Consider the following 25,810-nt stretch of genomic DNA (forward strand, 5'->3'; position numbering starts at 1 on the left):
CAAGATTAGCAAATATACCTCTCACACCTAACACCGAGAAGTGGAAGGAGGATCAAACGGTATAGCGATAATCCAGATCCAAGGGTTGTGTTTCCAACGTGGCAGAGCCCATGACCGGCCAGCCTTTTGGCAAGCTTTTTAGGCAAGACTCCGACAAACTGTCTAGGAATAGCAAATGGAAAACGCAATGACTTAAAGTAATAATGCAAATACAATGCAAAGAACATATAAGTGTAGATAAAATTTCACATCATCAATTTCAAGTTAAGTTCTCTAAATCCCTAGTGGAGTTGTCAGAAACTGTAGCTTACTTTTCGTGCTCCTTACGGATACGATTAGCCCTACAGTTCGGACTCCCGTGGTTTTGAATCTGATTTCATAAGTGCAATGTGAAATAGAGAAACACAAATGAGTCAAAATCCAGCAAATCTTTTAGAAAATCGATGTTTGACTCAAATGCCAAAAATAGACTACTTTGCCATATTACAGAGTCACAAGCTAAATATTTTTGAAAATTTTAAGAAACCCGAGACTCGTGTCAAAGGCTACGTATACGTCATCACCAACGTGTCTCGGGTCGAGAACTTAGGTACAAGAGGAGAAGGTCATGAATTGAGCACGCCACTCGGTCGATCAAAGATTGGCCTCTACTAATCATGATATGATTTTTATTTACATTATATGCTCATATTTCGATTTATTAGGCTAACTTTACTAGGTGATGCACGCAAGTATAGACTAATTTGCAAAAGTTAGAGCATTTAATTTCATGTTTGTTTTGAAAAAAAGTGTTTCGAATATGCACCACTTGAAAAACTGATCTTATAGGTACATTACTCAAATTATTTTAATTCAAGCAATTAGCCTTCATCCACAGACATTCAAACATGTATATCACTTAAGCACTTAGCCTTATGGAATCATGCTTAATATGACAACACAAACATACAATGCAATATGCTAAAGCAATAAGTGTTCGCCTAGTACTCCAAAGGCAAGCCAAACAAAGCAAAATAATTAGAAAACATGCATGCTCCTAACTTATGCAAAATGGCTAATGTGACACATACAATCATGCAAGAAAATAGGCTCGGCTACTAGCATGGTATATGATTCCATTCAAGACAAGTGATAAATCACGTATTCATTTAAGAGAATTGATTGTGACATTGGTTAGCATGATAAGCCGGACCCAAATGCATGCGAGACGAGTGTATGTGAAACATGGGAAATGCTAAGGAAACATGATGCTTCATGCTACCATTATAAGCAGGTAAATAAAAGGGAGAAAGAAGTGGGGGTTGGAAGACATACACAATTATTACATATTTTACCCTCGTACGAGTAGGTCCGAATAAATGTTCAAATGTCCGGATTAAACTAACTATTACAAACCCAAATGCGTAATTAGCTAAACTAACTACCTATTACAATGTTGGAACAAATAATAAATGGATAGCTAAACTATCTAATTTATTACAACAAAGGCATTATGATAATAATAATTGCAACAATGATGAAATTGCAACAATAATTATTTACAACAACGATAATTACAATTATTAATACAAGCAACAATGAGGCACAACGATCGCATGTGCGGTGCCCAAAAGCAGTTCTATTTGCCCAGCCTACTCTGCTTCACCCTCAGCCACTAACCTCTGTTTCTGCCAAAAGTCACTATCTAACACACACTGGGGGCCGACCAGCCCCAAATAAGACCCAGCCGAGTCCAAAAGTAGCCAGTCGTGCCCTAATTTCATGCCAAAAATGTTTTTTGTACTCTGAGGTGAGGACAGTGCTAACAGAGCCTTTCTAGGCCCTGTTTGTCCCTTCTGCCCCTCTCTATTATGAAACTCAAAAGAAGAGCGAATTCGGGTCCGAAACCATCAATTGGCACAAGTTGATGGGTTGATGATTTCGAACACGATTTGAACAAAGCAATTAATAAATGTAATGAAAACGACCACCCCTCCCTTCTATCATGAATTTAGCTCAAAAAGGGAGGTAGACTTGCCTTAAGACTCATCAAAATATCATGAATTGATAAGCGACAATCATTGAATAAGCGATGGACTCGGCATAACATCCGGCCGAATCCAACCAATCTAATTCATTTTCTTTATGTCGATTCCATTGATTTTAAGCCAATTTTATTAGTCTTTTCCATTCTTTAATCAATTTGTCTGAAGTGATAGTAAGTCCACTAAATGAGAAGAAATGTCAAATGAGAAGTGATCCATACCATGAAAGAGAGACTATACATTGACGATGAACCTCCGTAGAGATTAAGCCATTGAACATAGATTTTTTTTTCATGCCTTGAACAACAAGCCCTTGTTTGAAATAGCTCTCGAACAAAAGAAAATAAGAAAGAAGGGAGGGTGCATAAATGATTATGTGAAGTTGATTATTTAAAATGAAACTCTTCGCATGAAAACTAAGTAAATAAAGCTATCAACTCAAATGACTCGGTGTCTAAGGCCTAAACAAGCGAAGTCATGGAGACTTACAACACAACAAACTAGATATTCAAAGCATAAACTATTTAAACAAATTAAAACAGCCCCTAAAGTGTAAAAATAGTAGCTAAAGTATGTTTAAAGCGCATAAAAGATAGGTAAGAACAATGAGACATCAAACTAGTAAGCAAGACCAAGGAGGGGTGGCTAACCCCTCCACTTTTTGGACTTTTAAACCAAGTTTTTCAATTCTTTTTTAAACTCTGAAAATCAGTTTGTAAGCCAAGAAAATAGTGGTAAAAGCAAGAGAAAGTAAATAAAAAAGAAAATTAAAGAAAAAGCTATGAAACAAAGCCTAAGGAAGGATGGCTAACCCCTCCACTTTTTGTGAATTAAATCACATATTTCAGTCCTTTAAAGTAACCTCCAGCAGTGCACAAACTCAAGGAAAATAAAGAAGATGATTAGTAAAAGCAAAGGAAAAAGATGGGTAAGAAGTATACCTCTTTAAAGAGTATGTATGGTTGTTGATCAAACTTAATTCCAAACACCCTCAAGTTTATGAAATATGGTTTGAAATTTTAACAAAAAGTTTCAAGAACAAGTTCTAATGGTGTATGTATTGTTCAAGGATGTTTGAAGATCAAAGGAAGCAAGGAGGATGGTTTTAGCTCTCAATCTCCCTCAAAGCCCTTAGGAAAATCTTCTAACCTTTAGTTTTGAATGCAGGGGGTCTATTTATAGAATTTGAGCCAATTTGGTCAAAAATATCTTCAAACAAAGCCAGCTGTCCAATTCCCACCAGCTGTCTATTTGGCGCTATTAAGAGCCGGCCGGTCCTATTGAGAGCCGACTGGTCTCCAAAACACACGGCTAGATCCAAAAATGAAAGGCCAGCCCTAAAAGACACAAATTCACAAATTTTCATTGAAAAGCCGGCTGGCTCTAAATGAGCCACACCCGGATCTAAATGGACCCGACTGGCTCCAAAAATCTGTATTCCAGGCCCAACTTCAAATGGGTGTATCTCCCTTATCTGGACTTGGTTTTAAGTGATTCTTGAGTCTAAACTGAAGCCCCAGTACTTTCCAATAGTTATGGTCTCACATCTAAATTCTAAGTGGTTAGAGAGATATTCCTAATTTAGTGAAGTCTGCTCATTTCTATCTTAACGGATTGATGCCCAATATTTTCCTAAACTACTTTTCTTCCATCTCCTCCTATTTCCTTCAACTTTAAACCTATAAATAAGATGTTTTTAAGTATTTTTCAAAGAGTTCACCTCCCTTCCATGTATATCCACTTTGTCCTTACTCGGTTTACCAAAAAGTGCAATATTTTAAACAAAATGCGAGTCTCGGAACATCGTAGAAACATTTGGAAAAATATTTTGAAAAGAGGGTTTTATGGTCTAAAATAGTTTCGCCAATATGGGGTGTAAGGTTTGGAATTAGAGTTTGAATCCAAATTTCTTTGCCAAGAATTCAAAAGATTGCACAATGTAACTTTCATCATCGGGTGTTTGAAATAAAGCACCCAAGTCTTAAGAGCGGTCAAAAATGAGATGTCTACACACATCATCAATACATTTCTTTTCTCTTAAAACCAAATAAATCTCAACATGAAAATCATCATTCCCAATCTTCATCTTTCCAAGATAATTATAACAATATACCATTCACTATTTTCTCAATATTAATTTCTCTCTTACAAGGGTTTTCAACAATAGGGGTAAATACAACAACTTGCTCATCATTTCTCAAAAATGGATCTCAACAATTCATGATTTCATAAAATCCCAACTTTTTTCTAAATTTTCAAAATCTAGGTTTTTACAAAAGAAAAAATAGAGTTTCTCTTTTTGAAAGATTTTATGCAATTAAAAACCCCAACTATTACACAACTCATATTTTTCATCGATATTACTTTTTCCTCAACTTCCTCAAGCCTTGGGTTTTTACAAAATTAGGGTTTTCTCATTAAAAAAAAAAAATTACTCATGAAACTCCCAAAACATTCTCATAGTTGTTAAATTAAAAGATTTGAAAAAAATCTCTCTTTGAGCAAAATATAATCTCATAAAAATTAACCCTAATGCAACACACTCCAAACAATATCAAAATAATCATTGACTTACAAATATATATATATATATATAACTAAAAATAAAAATCCCTACCTCAAAAGCTATAAGAGAAAACAAGCAAAAATTCCGAATTTCGACGTCGACAGATTTCAATCTCCATTGATCAAAATGTAACTCTCACCGTGCTCTACACTTTGGCCTTAAGAACTAAGATTCTAACTCTAAGAGTGTGTTTGTTCGGACGAACTGGATAAGGAGAGATTGGAATCCATCGAAGTGTTAGTCCGGAAATACATTGTCCCCGGACTATTTGGTTGGACTGGATTTATATCCCATATTTATTTAGTCATGAGATTAGATGCCAGGAAAGGACTATTTGGTTGGATAAGATATGAATCCTATATTTGTTTGAGATATTATGGAGAATGATAAATGTTCAAATGACTATTTTACCCTTTTCAATTATTTACTAAGTAATAGCAATATTAAACATATCTTTAATATTTTAATTATTTTTAACTAGATTAAATAAAAATTTATTTTATTTTATTTTTTATACAATTAAATAAATTTATTTTTTAAAATTAAATAAATAAAATATCAATAAAAATATATGATATTTTTTTAATTAAAATTTTACATAAATTTATTTTAAAAAATAATAATAATTAAATAATGAAATTAGATAAAACATCTATTAAAATTTAAATAATGAAATTAAATAAAATGTAAACAAAATTTTAAGATAAAAATATCTATAAAAAATTATTTTAAAAAATTAAATAAATAAAACATCAATAAAAATTAAATAAAATTATTTTATTTTTAAATTGAGACATTTAAATTTTATTAAATATAATACATAATTAAATAGTAGATGGTCACAATGATCATTTTACTACCTAATCACATATTCCTCTTTATCTCTCCATTTGTGTTCCACCCTCCCATGAGACACAATAGTATGAAGGATTTGGAATTAATAGTTCAATATAAAAATTTTGAACTAAACAACTAATAGTCTAATCTCACTCTTCAATCCTTTAAAACAAACATCACCTAAATACTTCTAATATAAGCTCAAAAGTGTGTAAAAATGGTAATAAAAAAAAAAAATTAGAACCAGAGGGAGAGAGAGAGCGCTCTACAACTCAAAAGAAGAAGAAAAGAAATGAAAGAAAGTTGATTGAGATGGGGCAGCCCGCAGACCCACCCACCCACGTGGGCTTGCTGCCTCCTCAGTGCATCAATTTTTTATTTATTTATTTATTTATTTTTTTGGGTTATATATATCAATCTATATATATATATATATATATTTGTGAGTTACACACATAATGCGTGTATAATTTAAATAAATAAAAATAAAAATAAAAATAAATAATAAAAAAATTAATATTATAATATGTATATTGTTTAAATGGTAAAAATATATATAATAAAACTTAAGGTCTTGGATTCAATGTCTTTGAATAATATATATATTTATATTTTAGGATAAGAAAATTTGCCACGTGACAGAAGGAAAAACACTAAACTATTAGACATCAAGTCATGTGCTCACATATATAATAGTATAAATAATTAAAACTAAAGCTAGGTTTGACATCTCCTAAAAAAGTCAAAAGAATCAAAAAGTCACTATCCTATGCCACGTCACATTTTTACCACATCACTTCAAACTCAACCTATATTTTATAAAAATTCAAAAAATGCACTTATTTAGAATATCTCAAACAAATTTTTTAACAAAATTATATATTTGTAACATATAATAAAATGACATAATATTTTGTTTTTCTACAAAATACATTTCATGTGATGGTTACAAGCGAGTCATGATTCAATTAATTGAGTCTAAAATGATTAAAATTTAATAATTTAGAATAAATTTTCAACTAAGATTAAAGTATAAAATAATTTTAAAAAACTTAAAGTGATTTCCACCATTTCTATAATTAAATATAAACCAAAATAATTAAGTATGACTAATAAAAAAAAAATTATATCTCATTTAGTACGCAAGACCCCAAAATAATTCAACCTCATACAAAATTGCCAAGTACACCTTGCAAAGTCAAAATCAGTAAGTAATATCATTTATTATGGTTCGTGATATCACAATAATAATAATAATAATAATAATAATAAGAGAAAAAATTCAATTTGATTCAACTTGTTACAGTCTTTAATATATAATTGATATGTTTAACATATAAAATATTTTTTATTTTTAATTTTTTGATTTAATGAATTGCTTTAGTAATGATATCAAAGTTGTTCTCATGTTTGACTCTTGAAAAAATAAAAATTAATTTAACGAAAATAAATATAAAAAAATTATTTATACCCTCCCAAAACATAAAATTATATAAAAAATGATATGTTTTAAATTCTTTTCATCAATTTAATTTTTAGTTTCTTAGAAAAAAATTTGAAGATAGATTCTGAAAATCAAATTAAACAGAACTTTATAACAAAAAAAAGTTTCAGCATTATTCATTAAAAAACGACCATTATATTTCAAACAATATATAAGTTAACTAATATAAAATAAGTTGTACGATAACTTTGCGCTTGAAATGGAATAATAATGCCTTCAATTGTCATTATTTAAAATAAGATTCAAAATTCAAAGTCAAATGTATCACAATTGAAAAGTTAGAAATTAAGTGATACAAGCTTCAAACTATAAAGATTGTTAGTATAATTTGTCCAAAATAAAAAGTTCTAAACTTGATTTGTACATAGCGCACGTTTGGTATGATAAAATGGATTGGAATAGAATGTCTATTTTAGTTTACATTCTCTTTTCATTGCTTGGTACACCTTATCTATGTGGGAAATGCCATTCCAATTTCATTGAAATGGCTATTCCAACAAAAAGTGGGAATGTCTATTTATTTTTCAAATTTAAGGAATGACCATTTCATTCCATCAAGAATTGTTATAAAATATTATTATTATTTTTTATTGGCACTTAAAAAATATTATTATTTAGTTACTACCACCATTTTGTTCTCTTACCACTCTACAGCCATCGCCACCCTATTGCTACCACAACACCACTACTACCACCACAGCAGTCGTCGTCACAACCAGCACACCACTATGCTACTACCACCGTACTACTAATGTTGCCACTATTACCATGACTACTACCGCCGCAACCTCAAACCACAACCATAAAACCACCACTATCACCACCGTTAGAACCACTATCCTACTATCAGCACTCCTATTGCCATCACAACCTCTACCACCACAACCACTACTACTACCACTTTCATAAACATCACACACCACCATCACCATCACGAGAGCCACCACTCTACTATCGTTGGCCACCGTCGCCACCACCACCGCAACCACAACACCACCTTATCATCACCACTAAGGCCACAACAACCTGCTACCACCATTCTATTATCATTGATATCACCACCATTGATGCCGCTGTCACCATCACCACCACTACAACTCATATCATCACTTTTCACAGCTATCAACATTATTATGATCTATATAAATTTTTAATTTGTTCGTTATTAGCTTGTTAAAAAAATAGATAAATAATAAAAACTTATTCTATTCCACAAGTTTAATAGGTATAATCAACCATGAGAATGAAAATTATCATTTTATTCCTATGTCACTCCATGTTGGCAATCAAACAATGAAATGGGTATTCCATTCCATTCCATTCCATTTCATTCTCATTCCCATTGAATTCTTGCTTCACTTTATTCTATCGTACCAAATATATTCTTAAAAAGAAGAAAAAAAAATTGAAGAGTAGAAAAAAATAATTACAAAATTCATAAAAATATTACACTCATTTTTATTATCTAATATATAAATCACTTATATATAAAGTTTTTTTTAATTTGTTTTTATAAATCTTTTCATTTTATATTAGTAAATTAATTGAGGATTGTAGATCGTTATTTTAAAAAATGTTTATTATACTTTCTATTATTAAACTATTGTCAAATTTTCAATTTACTCTTAAGTTATTGATTGAGTCTACCCAGTTCTTAAAATATATAAATCAAAATCTATTTATTCTCTAAACTATAAATTGAATCTATTTAGTCCCTAAAAGAATTACAAAAATAAAATATAAGCCCATAAGTATTATAAATTAGTAAACTATCCTATCAAATTAAGATTTTATTACAAAAAAATTTTAAATTTTTATTTTGTCTTTAAAAGTATTTTATTTCATTGTGTGTTTAAATTAATATTAGTGTCCGATTTCTCAATCTTACCAATGGAATTATATGAGTATTAGATATATTGAAGGAGTAAAATTAAATAATTTAAATAATAACATTTAGTTACAAATAATAATAGAACAAAATAATACACTAATTAAGTTATAAAAATAACTTAGTAAAAACTTTAAAATAATTAATTAGAAAATTACAAATGAAATTAGACATATAATACCAGATAAAAGCAAACACATAGCACTGCAGAAGATAAGTAAACAAATACTATAGATAATTACATTTATCCTTATAAAGACAATTCACCATATGAACTAATGCTTACTTTTGAAAGATATAGCCTCTGTTTGGCAACTTGGTTTTCAGGTTTTTTTGGCTATTTTAGCCACAAAAAACAAAATAGGCTATTTTAGCCATAACAAACAAAACATCACATCCAACCTATAATCATTACATTATTCTCTCACAAAAAAAATCAAAAAAGCCAAAAAGCCAAAAAGTCCTTCCCAAACTAAGTTTTTTAACCCAGGCTAAAATAGCCAAAAATTTAAGGTTGTTTTGAAATAAATTTTAAATAGATAAGATCTTTCACTAATTTATAGTACTTACAAGTTTAAATTTTATTTTTGTAATTTTTTCAAGTTTGAACTAAATACTTTAGGAATTTAATACATTTAATCGATAGTTTATGAATTAAATAGACTTTTGATTTATATATTATAGGGACTTAGGTGTCGTTTGGAAAGTGGGTTGACTTTTTGGTTTTTTTGGCTATTTTAGCCTGGGCTAAAAAGCTTGGTTTGGGAAGGGTTTTTTGACTTTTTGACTTTTTTGGCTTTTTTTGTGAAAGAAGAGTGTAATGATTATGGGTTGGATGCGATATTTTGTTGTTGTGGCTAAAATAACCTATTTTGTCTTTTGTGGCTAAAATAGCCAAAACCATCTTCTCAAACATAGTAGACTCAATCAATAGTTCAAAGACTAAGTAAATAATTTGGCAATAATTTAAAAACAGAGGGTTCGTTTGGGATGTGGGTTGACTTTTTGGTATTTGTGACTATTTAAGCCCGGGGCTAAAAAGTTTCATTTGTGATAGACTTTTTGATTTTTTTGACTTTTGTGAGAAAAAAAATGAAATGATTATGGTTTAGATGTAACATTTTGTCTTATTAGACTAAAAAACCTATTTTGATTTGTTGTAATAATTTTTGCCAAAAAACTTCCGTTTAGCTTATGCCAAAATGAAGGCATAAAGTGTAATAAACCCTTTTAAAAATAAAATAGTTACATCATTTCGAATAGGCATTTTTATATAAAAATTCTATTTATTATTTACTTTTCTTATGAATTTCATTGTTTTATAAGACCCAAAAAAGAAAAGAAAAAAATCATCCACAATAAAAAAAAAAAAATCACTTTTTCCATAATGTTAATATTTCATTGTTACTTTCAAAGACGAACAAATGTCGTCACAAGTATGAAATTGGCCACTAAATTTTGAATCTATTTTGGAAAATAACCTTTTGGTATGAAAATGGAGTTGTTAGTTGAAATGGATCATCATATATATATATATATATATATTTATTTGTTGGTGTGAACATTTGGAAGCGAGTTCTTGTGCCCATTGTCATCACTTATTCACATTTTAAATTTATTTTTTATTTATTTTCTTTGTTTGGCTTTTCTACTAAAATTTTATTTAATTTCCTGTTTCCTTATAAAAATAAATAAAAATCTACTCACTTATAGTCAAAGTCAAAGAAAGTATTTGGGTAATAACGTTAATTTTTGTTAAAAAGTTCCCTTTTATTTTGTAGTGTTGCTTTAAAAAAATTGTATTAATTTTTTTTTTACTTTTTTGTCCTTGTAGTATAATGTTTTGGGAAGTTGATTAAAAATTGATTTTTTCTGTTTTGTTGATTTTTTTTTTTTAAAAAACGTGTAAAAAAATAGAGATATGAGATAACTCAAAATAGGTTAAAAGTCAATTTTGATTTTTAAACAAGTTCCCAAATTAAAAAAAAAAAAAACATTCACTAAAAAAAGAAAAAAAAAATTAAACTAAACAAATAACTAAAATTGTCAATTACTTTCATTTTTAATGGGGTTTTTTTTTTCCCAATATTTTAATTTGTTTTTACTTTTCCAATCTTCTGGTTGAGTTGATCTAAAAATATATAATCTTTAAATTTTTATTAAAAAAAATGTTAAGTAAAAGACAACAAATTTTTTTTTTTAAAAAAAGAAGAATAAAATCATTAAAAATGTGAGAATATTTTTACAGTTCAACTCTTACTGTATGTATGTATGTATGTATGTTTATTTATTTGTTTTTTTTTTAATTTTTTAATTTTTTAATTTTTTAATTTTTTAATTTTTTAATTTTAAGAGAAAAGTTTAAATCTTATAATTTAAAAAATATAATTAATCAAATAAATCAAATTATAAATTTCCATTCAAAAATGGAAACCCAGACAGAGACCCACTCTAGTGGAGTACTCTGGAATATTAAGAAAAATATATGATTCTTCACGAGTAAATCAAGTAATGGGAATAAAAATTAATGTGGAAAAATTAAACCAATAACGACACAAGAATTTTAGGTGATTTTCTCAATGTAAGGTATATCCACGGGATCGAAATCCGATTACATTATCAATCAAAAAGTTTCCAAACTATTACAAACGAGACACGAATGGTCTCAAAAAATCATCTTTAGGTGAATTTTAAATAATCACAAATAAATAAGAGGAAAGACCTCACCAAATAAATAAATAAAATTGTCTTCAAAATAAAATTGTAAAATATCTAAAATAATGAACCAAATTAGCTTCAAAATAAAGTCGAAACAAAAGCACAAAGCACTAGATTTGACTAAACCAAGAAGAAACAGCAGCATTATATTTATTCACCAATTCCAAACCCATCGAATTGATCTTCACGCCGTCGGCCACTGCTTTGGAAAATAAACAATATCCCATATATTGTAGATTTTTGAATTTTTTTTTATCAAAACCCTAGTTGCTATCAAATTGATTATAAAATACCCATTGAACCTCCAAAAGTTAGGTATAATATATTCAAAATATATTATAACCAATACTAAACCAAACTAAATATTTTAATAAACCAATTAGGTCTCATACTCCAATAAGGAGGTATACCTAACAATCCTCCCCTACCGAGTTAGGTGGAGACATTAACCATACCCTTCAAAGTTCGATACTTCAAATGCTTGTCTCTCGACAAAGTCTTAGTCAACTAGGAATGGCAACGGGGCGGGGCGGGGCCGGGGATCACCCTCCCCGTCCCCGATCCCCAATGGTGGAAACTCCCCCCGTCCCCGATCCCGACCCCGACGGGGAGCCTATTATTGCCCCCGCCCCCGCCCCCTAACGGGGATCGGGGATCCCCAACCCCGAAGATTCCCCGGTCAAAAAAAAAAAAAAAAATATATCAACATAGATCTGAAACATTCACACAAATCGCACCCATACATAGATCTAAAACATTCACAGATATGAAATATAGATTTTCATCATCAACAACAATATTCACAGATCGGAAAAATTAATACAAATCCAAAACCCAACAAATCTCACAGATGATTAAAATCATATAAAATTAAATAAAAAAGAAAATCAAAATTGATGATTACATACCTAATGAAATCTTTAAGTTTATTGGGGGGTTTGTACTTACATACCTAAAGAAAACTCAACTCTGTTTCATGAGATTCAAAATATAATACACATTTGACATTGCATTTAGGTTGGTGAAGCAACAGTGAAGAAACAGAGACCGACAATACAATACAATACCACCACCATCATCATCGTCATCATCATCTGTGAGTTTGTTGGGTTTTGGATCTGTTTCTTCACTGAGGAAGAGGAAGAGGGAGATCGGCGAGAGATCTGCGAGTAGAGGAGGGAGATCGGCGGGGAGAGAGAGGAGGATGGAGAGTTAAGAGAGAGAGAGAGAGAGAGAGAGTTGAGAACGAGAGAGTGAAGAGAGAAGATAAGAGTCAGAGAGAGTAAGATAGTTGAGAGACGAGAGAGTTGAGATCTGAGAGTTGTGGTCAAATGTACAACTAATATTGATATAATATTTATATAATACAAAATATAATATAACTAATATTTATATAATACAAACGGATACAGAGGCGGGATGAATCGGGGAAATTCCGGGTCGGGGCCGGGGCCGGGGCCGACGAGCCTATCCCCGTCCCCGGCCCGAAATTAATCGGGGATTAATTTTTGAATACCATCCCCTCCCCGTCGGGGGTATTTTTCGGGAAAAAACCGCTTAAATCGGGGTCGGGATCGGGGATTCCCGTTGGGCCGGTTTCAAATTGCCATCTCTATAGTCAACATATCTAAAATATTATCATCCGTGTAAACTTTTTCGAGTTGTAACAATTTTAAATCTAACACGTCACGACTCTAATGGTATCTCACATCAATGTGTTTTGATATCGAATAAAAATTAGAATTTTTACTCAAATGAATATCACTTTGACTATCACAATAAAGCACATTCATTTCTTGCTTCAAACCCAATTCTTGCAAAAATTTCTTCAACCATAACTCTTCTTTGTAAGCTTCCGTGATGACAATAAATTCAGCTTCGGTAGTTAAGAGAGCAACACATTTTTGTAATTTAGATTGTCACGCCACAGCTCCCCTCTGCAAAAGTCATCAAATACCCCGAAGTAGATTTCCTAGAATCAACATCATTGGCCATGCCAAAATCCGTGAACCCATCAAGCATCGGCTTACCATCCCCAACACACAAACACACATTCGAAGTCCCTTGAAGATACCTTAGAATCCATTTTATTGCTGCCCAATGTTCTTTACCCGGATTAGAGAGAAAACGACTCACCACACCAACGGAGTGAGCAATATCCGGCCTTGTACAAACCATGGTGTACATTAAGGAACCAACCGCTGAAGCATAAGGAATTTTCTGCATCTCTTCCTTGGCTTTCTCACTTGTAGGACATTGATTCGAACTAAGCTTGAAGTGACCCGCAAGTAGACAACCAATCGACTTTGCTTTATCCATGTTTTTCTCTCAAGAATCTTCTCAATGTAGTTTTCTTGAGACAACCAAATCAGCCCTTTTTGCGATCACAAACAATTTTCATACCATGTGCATAACAAAAGACTTGCTCAACTCTAATTTCAACATTTTAATTATAGTATAATCTTGACCCACAATTAACATATCATCAACATAAAGTAAAAGAATAATAAACTTGTCATTCAAATTTTTTTTCACAAACACACAATGGTCCGAAGTGGTTTTAGAAAAACAATTATTCATCATGAAAGAGTCAAATTTTTTGTACCATTTTCGCGGGACTTGCTTGTGGCCATACAAACTTTTCTTCAATTTGCAAACAAATTTCTCTTTATCTTTCTCTAAAAAATCTTCCGGTTGCTTCATATAAATTTCTTCTTCAAGGTCACCATGAAGAAATGCGGTCTTTACATCAAGTTGCTCAACTTCAAGGTTTATACTTGCGTCCATGCCAAGTACAACTCGAATAGAAGACACCTTCACAACTGACGAGAAAATTTCATCAAAGGCAATACTTTTCTTTTGCCCAAAACCTGTCACAACAAGGTGTGCCTTGTACCTTAGATTCTTGCCATCATTTTTCAATTTGAAAACCCACTTATTTTTCAGAATTTTCCTCCCCTTAGGCAACTTCACTAAATCATAAGTGTGATTTTCAAGTAAGAAATTCATCTCCTTTTCCATGGCATTTTTCCAATCATCTTTCTTTGCATGCTCAATTGCTTCTTGGTAGCACTCGGGCCCCCCTTGATCAGAAATCAACACGAATTCATTAGAAGGATACTTTCTCGAAGTTTGCCGGTCTCTTGTAGATTTCCTCAACTCAAGTTGTGGTGGCGGTTCTTGAGTTGGATGCTCTTCCTCAATTTATGGCTTAAGTTCATTAGAATTAGTATCATTCTCCACATCTTCAATATGTGGCTGCACATCTCCCTCATTTTCATCATCCACCGAAGATGAAAGAGATGGATCCATGTCAATGAGATCACTAGTTTTTGGCTCTGGTTGATTACATTTGCCAAAGTCTTCAATTGTTTGGTCTTCAAGAAACACAATATCACGGCTTCGAATAACTTTCTTGTCGACCGGATCCCACAATCTATAACCAAATTCATTACACCTATAGCCAAGAAAAATACATTGCCTTGATTTGCTATCAAGCTTGGACCTCTCATCCTTTAGAATGTGAACAAAGGCTCGGCAACCAAACACTCTCAAGTGCTTATAAGACACATCTTTGCTGGTCTAAACTCTTTCTGGAACATCACCATTCAAAGGATAGAAAAGAGACAAATTGATCACATCAATTGTTGTCCTCATTACTTCACCCCAAAAGGATCTTGGCAATTTAAGATGTGAAAAGCAGGCACCTTGTTTTTTCCACAATGGTGCGGTTCATTCTCTCGGCAACACCATTTTGTTGAGGAGTCTTCTTAACTGTCTTTTATTGTCGAATACCTTGGCTGCGACAATATTTATCAAATGGTCCAAAGTATTTATCACCATTGTCTGTTTGGATGCACTTCAATTTATGTCATGTTTCTCTTTCAACCATGGCCTGAAAATGTTTAAATACGTCTAGAACTTGATCTTTAGTTTTTAGTATAAAAGCCCAAACTTTCCTTGAATAATCATCAATGAAAGTAACAAAATAAAGTATACCGCTATGTGTTCTAACTTTTAGAGGACCACAAACATCTATATGAATCAACTCCAAAACATATTCTTTTCTAGAAGCAACATTTTTATAAAATGAAACTCTATGTTGTTTACCCACCAAACAATGAACACAAGTTTTAAGATGTGTACCTTTCAAATCAGGTAAAAGCTATTTCTTGAATAAAACTCGTAACCCTTTTTCACTCATGTGCCCAAGCCGCTTGTGCCACAATTCGGTAGAAGTATCATCTTCAAGTGCATTGACAACACTTTTACAAATTTTTCCTTGCATCAAATAAAGTGTATGAGTCTTTTTGCACTTAGCCACCACCAAAGAACCCTTTGTGAGCTTCCATATTCCATCACCAAATTTGTTGTTGAAGCTTTCATTATCTAGCTTCCCGGTAGAGATCAAATTGAGACGAATGTCGGGAACATGCCTCACATCTTTAAATAACAACTTGCAGCCCAAATTTGTTTTCAAGCAAACATCACCCATGCTAATAATCTTGGACAAACTTTCATTACCCATTCAAACACAACCATAATCTCTTTTAGTGTAGGTAGTAAAGAAATCAACTCAAGAAGTCACATGAAAAGAAGTAGCGGAATTAATCACCCAATTGTTCTCTTGGCCCACAAAATTGATACGATTATCTTCACAAGCGACCATGAGATCATCGGTAGTAACCATCGTTGTGTCTTTTTACTTCTTATCCATACTTTTGTCACGCCTTTTCTTTTTGTTCTTGAGCTTTCGGCATTCCTGCTTCATATGCCCGTTCTCATGACAATAATAACACTCAATGTCTTTCTTTGAAAAAGAACCATATCTTGATTTGTCCTGGCTTTGATCACGACCATGAAGAGTCTTACTCCTCCCCATTGTTTTGCTTCGGCCTCTCACAACAAATGCTTCTGAATGAGAAGAACTTGTTGATTTTCTTCTAGTTTCTTCATTCAACAAGCTACTAACGACTTGGCTTATTGTGACAACTCTATCGGGCGCCGAATTACTAACTGTCACAACCAAAGTCTCCCAACTTTCGGGCAAAGAACTAAGTAGCATTAAAGCTTGCAACTCATCATCAAAAATAATTTTCATAGAAGCAAGTTGGTTAACAATACTCTTTATTTCATTCAAATGTTTTAGAATAAGGCTGCCCTCCTTATATTTTAAATTAACCAACTTACGAAACAAAAAAACTTTATTTGTGGCTGATTTCTTGTCATAAAGGCCTTCTAATTTTTTTTCATAAATCATGTGTTGAAGTTTCAGTAGAAACATGATGAAACACACTATCATCAATCCATTGACGGATAACACCAGCGGCTTTTTGATTAAGTCTCTTCTATTCATCATCTTGCATATACTTGGATTTGCCACTGTCACCCTCAATAGGCCCATACAAATCTTTACAAAATAATAGGCCCTGCATTTTAGTTTTTCAAGTTACCCAATTGCTTCCATTGAAGCTAGACATGCGACCCACATTTCCCTTTGTTGGTTTACACAAATAAATAAACCCAAATAAACCGTAAGCTCTGACACTACTTGTTAAGGAAAATATATGATTCCCCACAAGTAAATTAAGCAATAGAAATAAAAACTAATGCAGAAAAATCAAACCAATAACGACACAAGAATTTTACGTGGTTCCTTCAATGTGAGGTACGTCCACGGGATCGAAATCCGATTCCACTATCAATTAAAAAGTTTTCAAATGATTACAAACGAGACATGAATGGTCCCACAAAATCACCTTTAGGTGAATTCTCAATAATCACAAATAACAAGAGGAAAGACTTTATCAAATAAATGAATAAAATTATCTTCGAAATAGAATTGTAGAAGATCCAAAATAACGAACCAAATCTGCTTCAAAGTAAAGCCGAAACAAAAGCACAAAGCACTAGATTTGACTCAACCAAGAACAAACAGCCGCACTATCTTTATTCACCAATTTCAAACCCACCGAATTGATTTTCACGCCATCGGCCACTACTTTGAAAAATAAACAATATCTCATATATTGTAGATTCTTGGGTTTTTTTATTTTATTTATTATCAAAACCATAATTGCTATCAAATTGATTATAAACTATCCGTTAAGCTTTCAAAAGTTAAGTATAATATATCAAAAATCTATTATAACCAATACTAAACCAAACTAAATAGGGATTTTTATTGATAAATCCATTCTAGAGTTGTTATAACCCATTAGGTCCACTAAAGAATATTATAACCTAATTAGTCCCATAAACTTTTCTGGATATTCCATAAGGTCCATTTTTCTAATTTAATATAATTTCTTGGACTATTTTGCCCCTGTATATATATATGTACAGTGTTAATACGTAATAGGTGCCTGTTTCTTCGCTCATGCAGTTTAGCAGTTTCTATTTTACGCTTTTCATCATCAATCCAATTCCGAGAGATACGTTTATGCTTTGCATGCTCGTTACAAGGATTGGTTGTGCCAGGGTTTCATCCTTGCTGTTGTAGTCTGATTCTATGGTTTGCGAGTGAAGACGACGAAGAGGAGGGTGTTCGGTTGTTACATTTGCCGGATTATAACTAGTTCAAATCAGTTTTTTTCAACTTTCTGTACGATTGTAGGATTGCATGATCAAGGTTAGTATCAATTTGGTTATGAATACATGTTCAGTTTATGGTTTCATTCGTATAATGGATCAGATGCTCTGTTTTTGGATTTATATGGATTGAATGCTCTGTTTTTTCAATTATATGCATTTTACGTGGTTATGTGGAGGGGAGTTCATTCGTATTATGTGAAGATTGTGTAGTTCTCATTTGACTTTGATGCATGCGTAATGAGGGTCTGTGTGGATGATTTGATTATCAGTATATATATCAATGTGAATCTTCACATTTTGTGAATGTGGAATATGTGAAGAATGTGGATGTTCTCATTTTAAATTGATGTTTGCTTAATGAGGCTCTGTGAAGATTGTTAATATTATGTGAAGATTGTTAATGTTCTCATTTTACTTTGATGCTTGCTTAATGTTAACATCTTGTTAATATCAATGTGAATGTTTACATCATCATACACTGATGTGAATGTTCACATCATTATATTATGTGAAGATTGTTGATGTTCTCATTGTACTTTGATGTTTGCTTAATGTTGACATCTTGTTAATAGTAATGTGAATGTTCACATCTTCATATTGTGAATTATGGACTTAGCATTTGAACTGTACACGTAGTCATCTATTTTTTGCACAATGTGAATTTTCATATTGATTTTCATTACTGTTCATTGTTGTGTTTTTGTGTTTTTACAGGAGATGGATACCTTTATGCTATTGGTGTGTACATATGGTTGTAGTACAACTGTAATAAATGTTGCCCGCACAATGTGTTATTCTCGTTTGGTGGAGTGTTTGTTTGAGAAATGGGATGAGTTGTCTGCTGGTTCTATTTCATTGTTCTGTAAACTACCTGGGATTAATAAGTGTCATTTGGACAATGAGGAAGAATTTCAGAACATGGTACTGCTTGCTAAATCAATAGGGGTACAACATGTAGAAGTTGTGGTTGAGTTGAAGGGTGATATTGGTCAGTCAAGTAGTTTGGGATTGCTGCGTGTGGGGGTTGAGGATGAAATTGATGCACTACGGAGATTTTGCCACCATAAGGAGAAGGTGTTGTTGTCAGCCCCTTGGGCAAATGGTATTACGCATGTAGGACAACGGTTTGTTGCAGGTGCACAAGAATTTCGTGACGTTTTATGTAAGTATGCCATCCAATGTGGGTTTAAGTTCACATACGTGAAGAACGAGACAACAAGAGTTACTGCTGTCTGTGCGATGCGGGAGGAGAGAGGGTGCTTGTGGGCTATACATTGTTGAGCACAACGAGCAAATGATTTTTTCTACATCAAGAGGTTTAGTGATGTGCATACTTGTGGTACGGATGTCCGAACATCGAAGAATCCGCGAGTTAGTTCGGATTTGGTGTCGAGTACCATATCTGAAATTGTGAGGGACAAGCCGTTGACTCGGCCGTGTGAAGTGGTGACTATTTTGAAGAGGGATTATGGGCTAGATGTGAGTTACCATGTCGTATGGTTGGGTGTGGAGAAAGCAAAGGCTGGTATTCATGGAGATCACTCGTTATCGTTTGACCAGTTGCGATGGTATTCGGATGCCGTGATGCGGTACAATCTGGGGAGTTATGTCAATATTGACTATGATGCGAGTAGTCAACAGTTTTGTCACTTCTTTGTGTCATTCGCTGCGTGTATTTCTGGGTTCAATGCTTGTTGGCCTTTATTATTCCTGGATGGAACATTCCTCAAAGGAAAGTACAAAGGTCAGCTACTTGCGGCAACGGCGAAAGACGGGAACAATGGTAAGAAGTTTTTTTTACCTGTCTATTCATGTCAATATTCACTCTGAGCAGCGTAGTCTGGACGAAAGAGTGATTGCTAAATTATAAGTAATGTGAACATTGACATTAGTATGCACTGATGTGAATGTTCACATCTTTGTATGCTAATGACAGAAATGTGAACATTCACATTATTACAGACTGATGTGAATGTTCACATCAGTGTATACTAATGTTAGTTGATCTATTAATGAACAGTACTGTGAATGTGTAACATTGTCAGTGACTCAACAATCAACAATGAATTATTAATGGTCGTTAATGTGAATGTTTACATCGTTGATGTTTATGAACCTGAATCCGAAAACAGCAATAGTAAAGAGGGCAATGTACATATGAACATTCACATGACCTGTTTCGTTTATACTGTTTTTCTATTCACTTTGGAATATTGTGAACAGTTGTGTATTGGTGTTGTGTTGTAGGTCTGTTTCCTGTTGCATTTGCAATTGTTGATTCGGAGACCACGGCTAATTGGTCGTGGTTCTTGCATGAACTTGGGAAGGTTGTTGATGGGAAGCGCCATATTACTTTTATTTCGGATCGTAATCTTGGTCTGTTAGAAGCTATGCCAAAGGTGTTTCCATCGGCTCATCATGGTTATTGCTTACAACACTTGAAGAGCGATTTAAGAGACCGGATGAAAGGAATTGATAATGGATTCAGGGATCACCTAGTAAGTAGTTTGGGTGACTGTGCCTACGAGCCAACTGTGGTAGGGTTCCATGAAAAGCTTGCAAAATTAAAAGAGGAGGGTAAACAACGAGCTCATAATTTTTTCAAGGACTTAGCACCTGAGCACTGGGCAAATTCATACTTCAAGTAATAATAGTTTCCTAAGGTGTTCCATTTTTGAAGTTTAGAATGGTAGTGATGTGAATTTTCAGTTTAGAATGGTGACAATCTTCGAATTGTGGTTCATCTTCAATGTAAATGATGTGAATGTTCACATCTGCTAATGATGACTGATGTCATGTTCACATCTGTTAATTTGTCAAATAGTCATGCAATGTATTACAGATTTGAATGTTGACACGTGTCATATTTTGTTGTTGTTGTTAACATTCACATCTGTCTATCATTTAAGTTGACAAGGTAATAAGCATATAATGTGAACATTCACATTATGTAAACCTGGTAGCAGATGTGAACATTCACATTATTATACCCTAATGTGAATGTTCACATCAGTGTATACTAATGGCAGTACTGTGAACGTTCACATCTGTCAACGTGAATGGTCAGGCCTGTTAAATTCCGTATTGTACAATGTTTGTGATATATTGTGCAGGGGCATGCGTTATGGGGAGATGACATCCAATGCGGCGGAGTCATTTAATAACTGGATTAAAGAAGCACGTAATCTTCCTATCACTCAAATGGTGGACAAAATTCGTACTCAGTTGATGCGGCAAATGTCTACACGGCGTGACCAACAAACAAATGGAATGAGATTATTTGTCTGACATTTGAAACAAGGCTTATGGATTTGTTCAATGACAGCAAGTCTTGGCAAGTTAGCAAAGCCAACGAGGATGTGTTTGAAGTTCATTCGACACCATCTGTTACAGTTGATGTTGCGAGGTGTACATGTTCTTGCTTCAAATGGCAAATCAACGGATTCCCGTGTGACCATGCTGTTATTGCCATTCAGAAGAGCCGCTATAATCTCAATGATTGTGTAGAACATTACTTTCATGTAGAGACATATCGTGCAGCCTATTCGGGAGCCATATTCCCTATACCATCGGTGGAGAAGCCGCCTTTTGATCCCACGGACTTCACTATATACCCGCCAACCGTGAAAAGACCACCCGGAAGGCCGAAGAAGAATAAGATCCCATCAAGGGGTGAGAAACTGAAGCAAATAAGGTGCGGGAGATGTGATAAGTTGGGGAGCCATAATCGAAAATCATGCACGGAGCCGATATAAGATGTACCTTTTTTCATTTCAACATTGTATTTTACATTGGATTCTTATATTCATTTTTTAAATAAGAATGTGTTGTGTTGGGAAATATTGGGTTGCAATAAGATTACGTTGCGTTGGCAAACATAATAATGCATTAGTGTTTGATTTGTGTTTTATTTTTACTTTTTTAAGGTACCAATCTGACATTTATGTTGGTTGTGTTTTGGATGAATGCATGCTGTTAACATTCACACTTATGTAATATAATCACATTATGTGAATGTTCACATTGTTCAACTTTCAAACATGTCTGTGGTGGGAATGTTCACATTGTTGTTACTGTTAACAACAATGTTTACATCAATGTAACCATTCGCATCATCAACTCATAAGATGTGAATATTCATGCCATCATTGTTGCCATTCGCATAATCAGAAGTTATGATGTGAATATTCACATCATCAAATTGTTAGATGTGAATATTGACTTGTGTTAAGAAATATCATACTCACACCTGTCATATTGTGTTACATGAACACTTTAAGCAATATTCACATCCATGTAGTATGGTTTAAAATAGAAGAAAGTGTACGATCATTCTGTGGTGTGAACATTGACATCATGTCATGTGTATCCAAAAAATTAAAAAGAAAATACAATCTCAATGTGCATAACCAACGCAAAATAGTCCTGAAAATGCATATACATATATTGACTGGAAAATATCTGTACAAGCAGTGATATAGACTTGATTTACAATTAAGCTAGTCTGCTCCAATATGAAAACTCTATTGAAACTAAATTGTCCTAAATGTAGATAACAGATTTGGGTAACAGTGATAGGTGGACACCCCCCACCTATAGGTTTTCACATTGCACTGTCTTTCTGTGGTTCAGAAAAAGGTGTACTAATGAGTCTCTTATTTGACACCATTCAAAGCGATCTAGGCTGGCAACAATGTCTTCACGATATACATGCGCCCTCATGATGTAACAAACTGCAGGCCCACAATCCACCCTGAAAATGCAAACTTCTTGTTAGATTTTGAAATTTAGGTGGGTAAAGGTTGTGGAACATGTGTAGAAATCGATTTTAGGCTTACGAATTTGATGCTTGCTGAGGACAGATGTCCACTGATATGATTGTTTTCGAAGTATTTTGGCTTGATAAATTGGTCCATAATGGTGATGATGGTCCAATGTTGTGCACCAAAGCTGTGATGTAGTCCCTCTGCCAACAATGAAATTTCATATTAGGCACCAACCAACATAGGGCATACGTCCAAGTTCAAATATTACACATCACGACAAGTATTATTTTTGTCAGCCACTTACCAGTATTTGTGCTTTGTCAATATGTGGGTCATGTATGCCTTCTCTTGGGCGCAGTGAGTTATAATGCCTCCATACATTCTTTTTCACGTCGTACACAACAATTGTCCAGTGAAAGTTGTCGTGTATTGGGAAGATTAAGAATCTCTGGCCTTGATACTCCTTGATGTGTACATCAATTAGTTTATTCCTCTTGTGGGGGGGTACTGTTCAATGATTTTCTGCACACAAAGGGCATATAATGATGTACCAGGTATTTATATCAATGTTTGGTGTTACTGATTTGAATGTTCATCTGCTAATGGGGAGTTATGTTACTGATGTGAATGTTCACATTTCCTAATGGTGAGCGATACTATTGATGTGAATGTTCACATTTGTTAATGTCAGTGATATTACTGGTGTGAATGTTCCCATTTGCTAATGGTGGGTGATGTTACTGATGTGAATGTTCACATCTGTTAATGTCAGTGCTATTACTGATGTGAATATTCCCATTTGCTAATGGTGGGTGATGTTACTGATGTGAATTTTCACATCTGTTAATGTGAGTAACGCTGCTGATGTGAATGTTCACATCTGTTACTGTGAGTTATATTACTGATGTGAATGTTCACATGTGTGTATCATTTAAGTTTATCAACATAATAAGCATATAATCTTCAATGCGAATGATGTGAATGTTCACATCTGTCAATGTGAATCTTCTCAAAGGTCATTTTATGTTGTTGTTAACATTCACATCTGCCTATTATTTAAGTTAACAATGTAAGCATGTAATGCTGAGAAGAACATCCACATGTATTGAAACATAATCAAAATTAAAGTCTAGTGGTTACCAAACATGTGCTTGTAAAGATGAATGATGAATCTTCCAAACTTGGGTTGACTAGCCCTTGTAGTTCAAGTAGAATTTCACCATAAGCATCTATCACCTACAGAACCGGAGGGGTGGCAGTACATTATTTACAGTGTCTTTACTCTGTGTGTATGTGTGTGTGTGTGTGTGTGTTTTGTACACATTTACAGTTGCCATACGTTGTTGGTTATTGATTCTTCCTTGATGAGGTGTATGATGTCATCAAAATACACATGTTTAGTCTTTGAGTCCCCTCGCCACACTAGCAACCTGTGCATTGTGATTACAGAAAATGTTAATGTCAACATTGCACATTTATGAAATGATCTAATTTATTAAGTATGTATGTGAACTGAACATCATGGAAAAAAAAAAAAATAGTTGGGGATATGTAAGATCACTTACTCATCACCGCCGTTCTTGTGCAAATTTTGGACTTTTTGCTTGTTGAGTTTGTTCATGTTAGCCCAGACCTTCAGTTTGTTGTTCAAGGTTAACTTCTTGGACTTTGTTGGCTGCTTTTTTGGTGGTTGCTTGTTTAAATCTTGTGCAATTTGGACTGCATGTGATTGCTGTTCGACTCTCTCTTTCTCTTTCTTCTGACCAGGCAGGTTGGGGTATTCAAACTCGTCCAACCTGTGTTCTTTCCTTACCTTCTGCTTTATGCGCTTTACCCTTGATGGGGGGCTGATAATGTGTTCCAATGCTGCAGTGGGATTCTTGTTAAGGCTGTCATGAGCCTTTTGTGCTTCAACTTGAGTGATGATGTGGACGGACTGATCGTCAAAAAGGTCTTGAAGCATTGTTTTTTCACATTCCAAGTTGATGACCAACTTTGTCAGCCGCTGAATTTCTGTATCTTTCCACTCCATGCAAGTCTTCATGTCCATGTCCACATTGGATGAGCCCGATTGGTCAAATAGTTTGGCTTCAAGGGCAGCAATCACCCTTGCCCTCAACTCCCATGATTCTTCCAACTGTTTGTATTTCGCTTCCCATTGCTGTACAAGAGCCCAAGCTTTTTGGTTTTCTTTTATGAGTACTTCCACAATGTCGGGCTCAGTTGGTTGTGCTATGATGATTCCTTTCTCAGCATTGGGGGTGCTACAGCTGGGGTTGATATAATGTCCAACATCATTCAGGTCCACTGCATCGACAGAAAATGCATCCCTGTCATCACTGCGCTGACTGTCTTTGCTTTGATCCTCATTGCTTTCATTTTTCTTTGCTACTGCACTTGACAAAATCGTAGGTTTTGGCTCCACATTCAATTTTGTATGACGATACATCTTCGCTTCAGTTGGTGATGCCATTAGCTCGCCGCCATATACCTGCATTTCGAGACAGTATGTTAGTTAGATAGTTCCTCGTCTCACTATGTGAATAAGCACAATATATTTGGTTGTACTTCTACCTCATTTAAACCTAGCTTAGCCAAAGTTATGGACTTCATGTTGCTATGTAAGGCTGTGAGGTCCCATTTTACGCATCGTGGAATGGCATTGGGGTTGCGGGGTTCTAAGATTGTTGTATGCTCACACAGCCAATACTGAAACAAATAACAAATATCAGTAATTTGAATGTTCATATGAATTAACATTGATGTGAATGTTTACACCACTGGTGCAATAATGTGAATGTTCACAGTGCACCACTAGGCCAGTAATGTGAATGTTTACATCACTTAAAACTGATGTGAATGTTCATATGAATTAACATTGATGTGAATGTTTACACCACTGGTGCAGTAATG

General features: G+C 33.7%; 1 long non-coding RNA gene across 1 annotated transcript; it reads right to left on the minus strand.

The window, feature by feature from the left end:
• Nucleotides 1-22,551: 22,551 nt before the first annotated feature.
• On the minus strand, nucleotides 22,552-24,613 carry LOC114286552 (uncharacterized). Its single transcript, XR_014360500.1, has 6 exons — nucleotides 24,463-24,613; nucleotides 24,237-24,327; nucleotides 24,038-24,133; nucleotides 23,202-23,419; nucleotides 22,970-23,097; nucleotides 22,552-22,884 (listed from the first exon to the last, which is right to left on the minus strand). It is a non-coding gene; the product is annotated as an uncharacterized LOC114286552 (long non-coding RNA).
• Between the last annotated feature and the right edge of the window lie 1,197 nt (nucleotides 24,614-25,810).

This window comes from Camellia sinensis, chromosome 2 (assembly GCF_055761805.1).
Source record: "Camellia sinensis isolate YWXY chromosome 2, ASM5576180v1, whole genome shotgun sequence".
Taxonomy (NCBI): domain Eukaryota; kingdom Viridiplantae; phylum Streptophyta; class Magnoliopsida; order Ericales; family Theaceae; genus Camellia; species Camellia sinensis.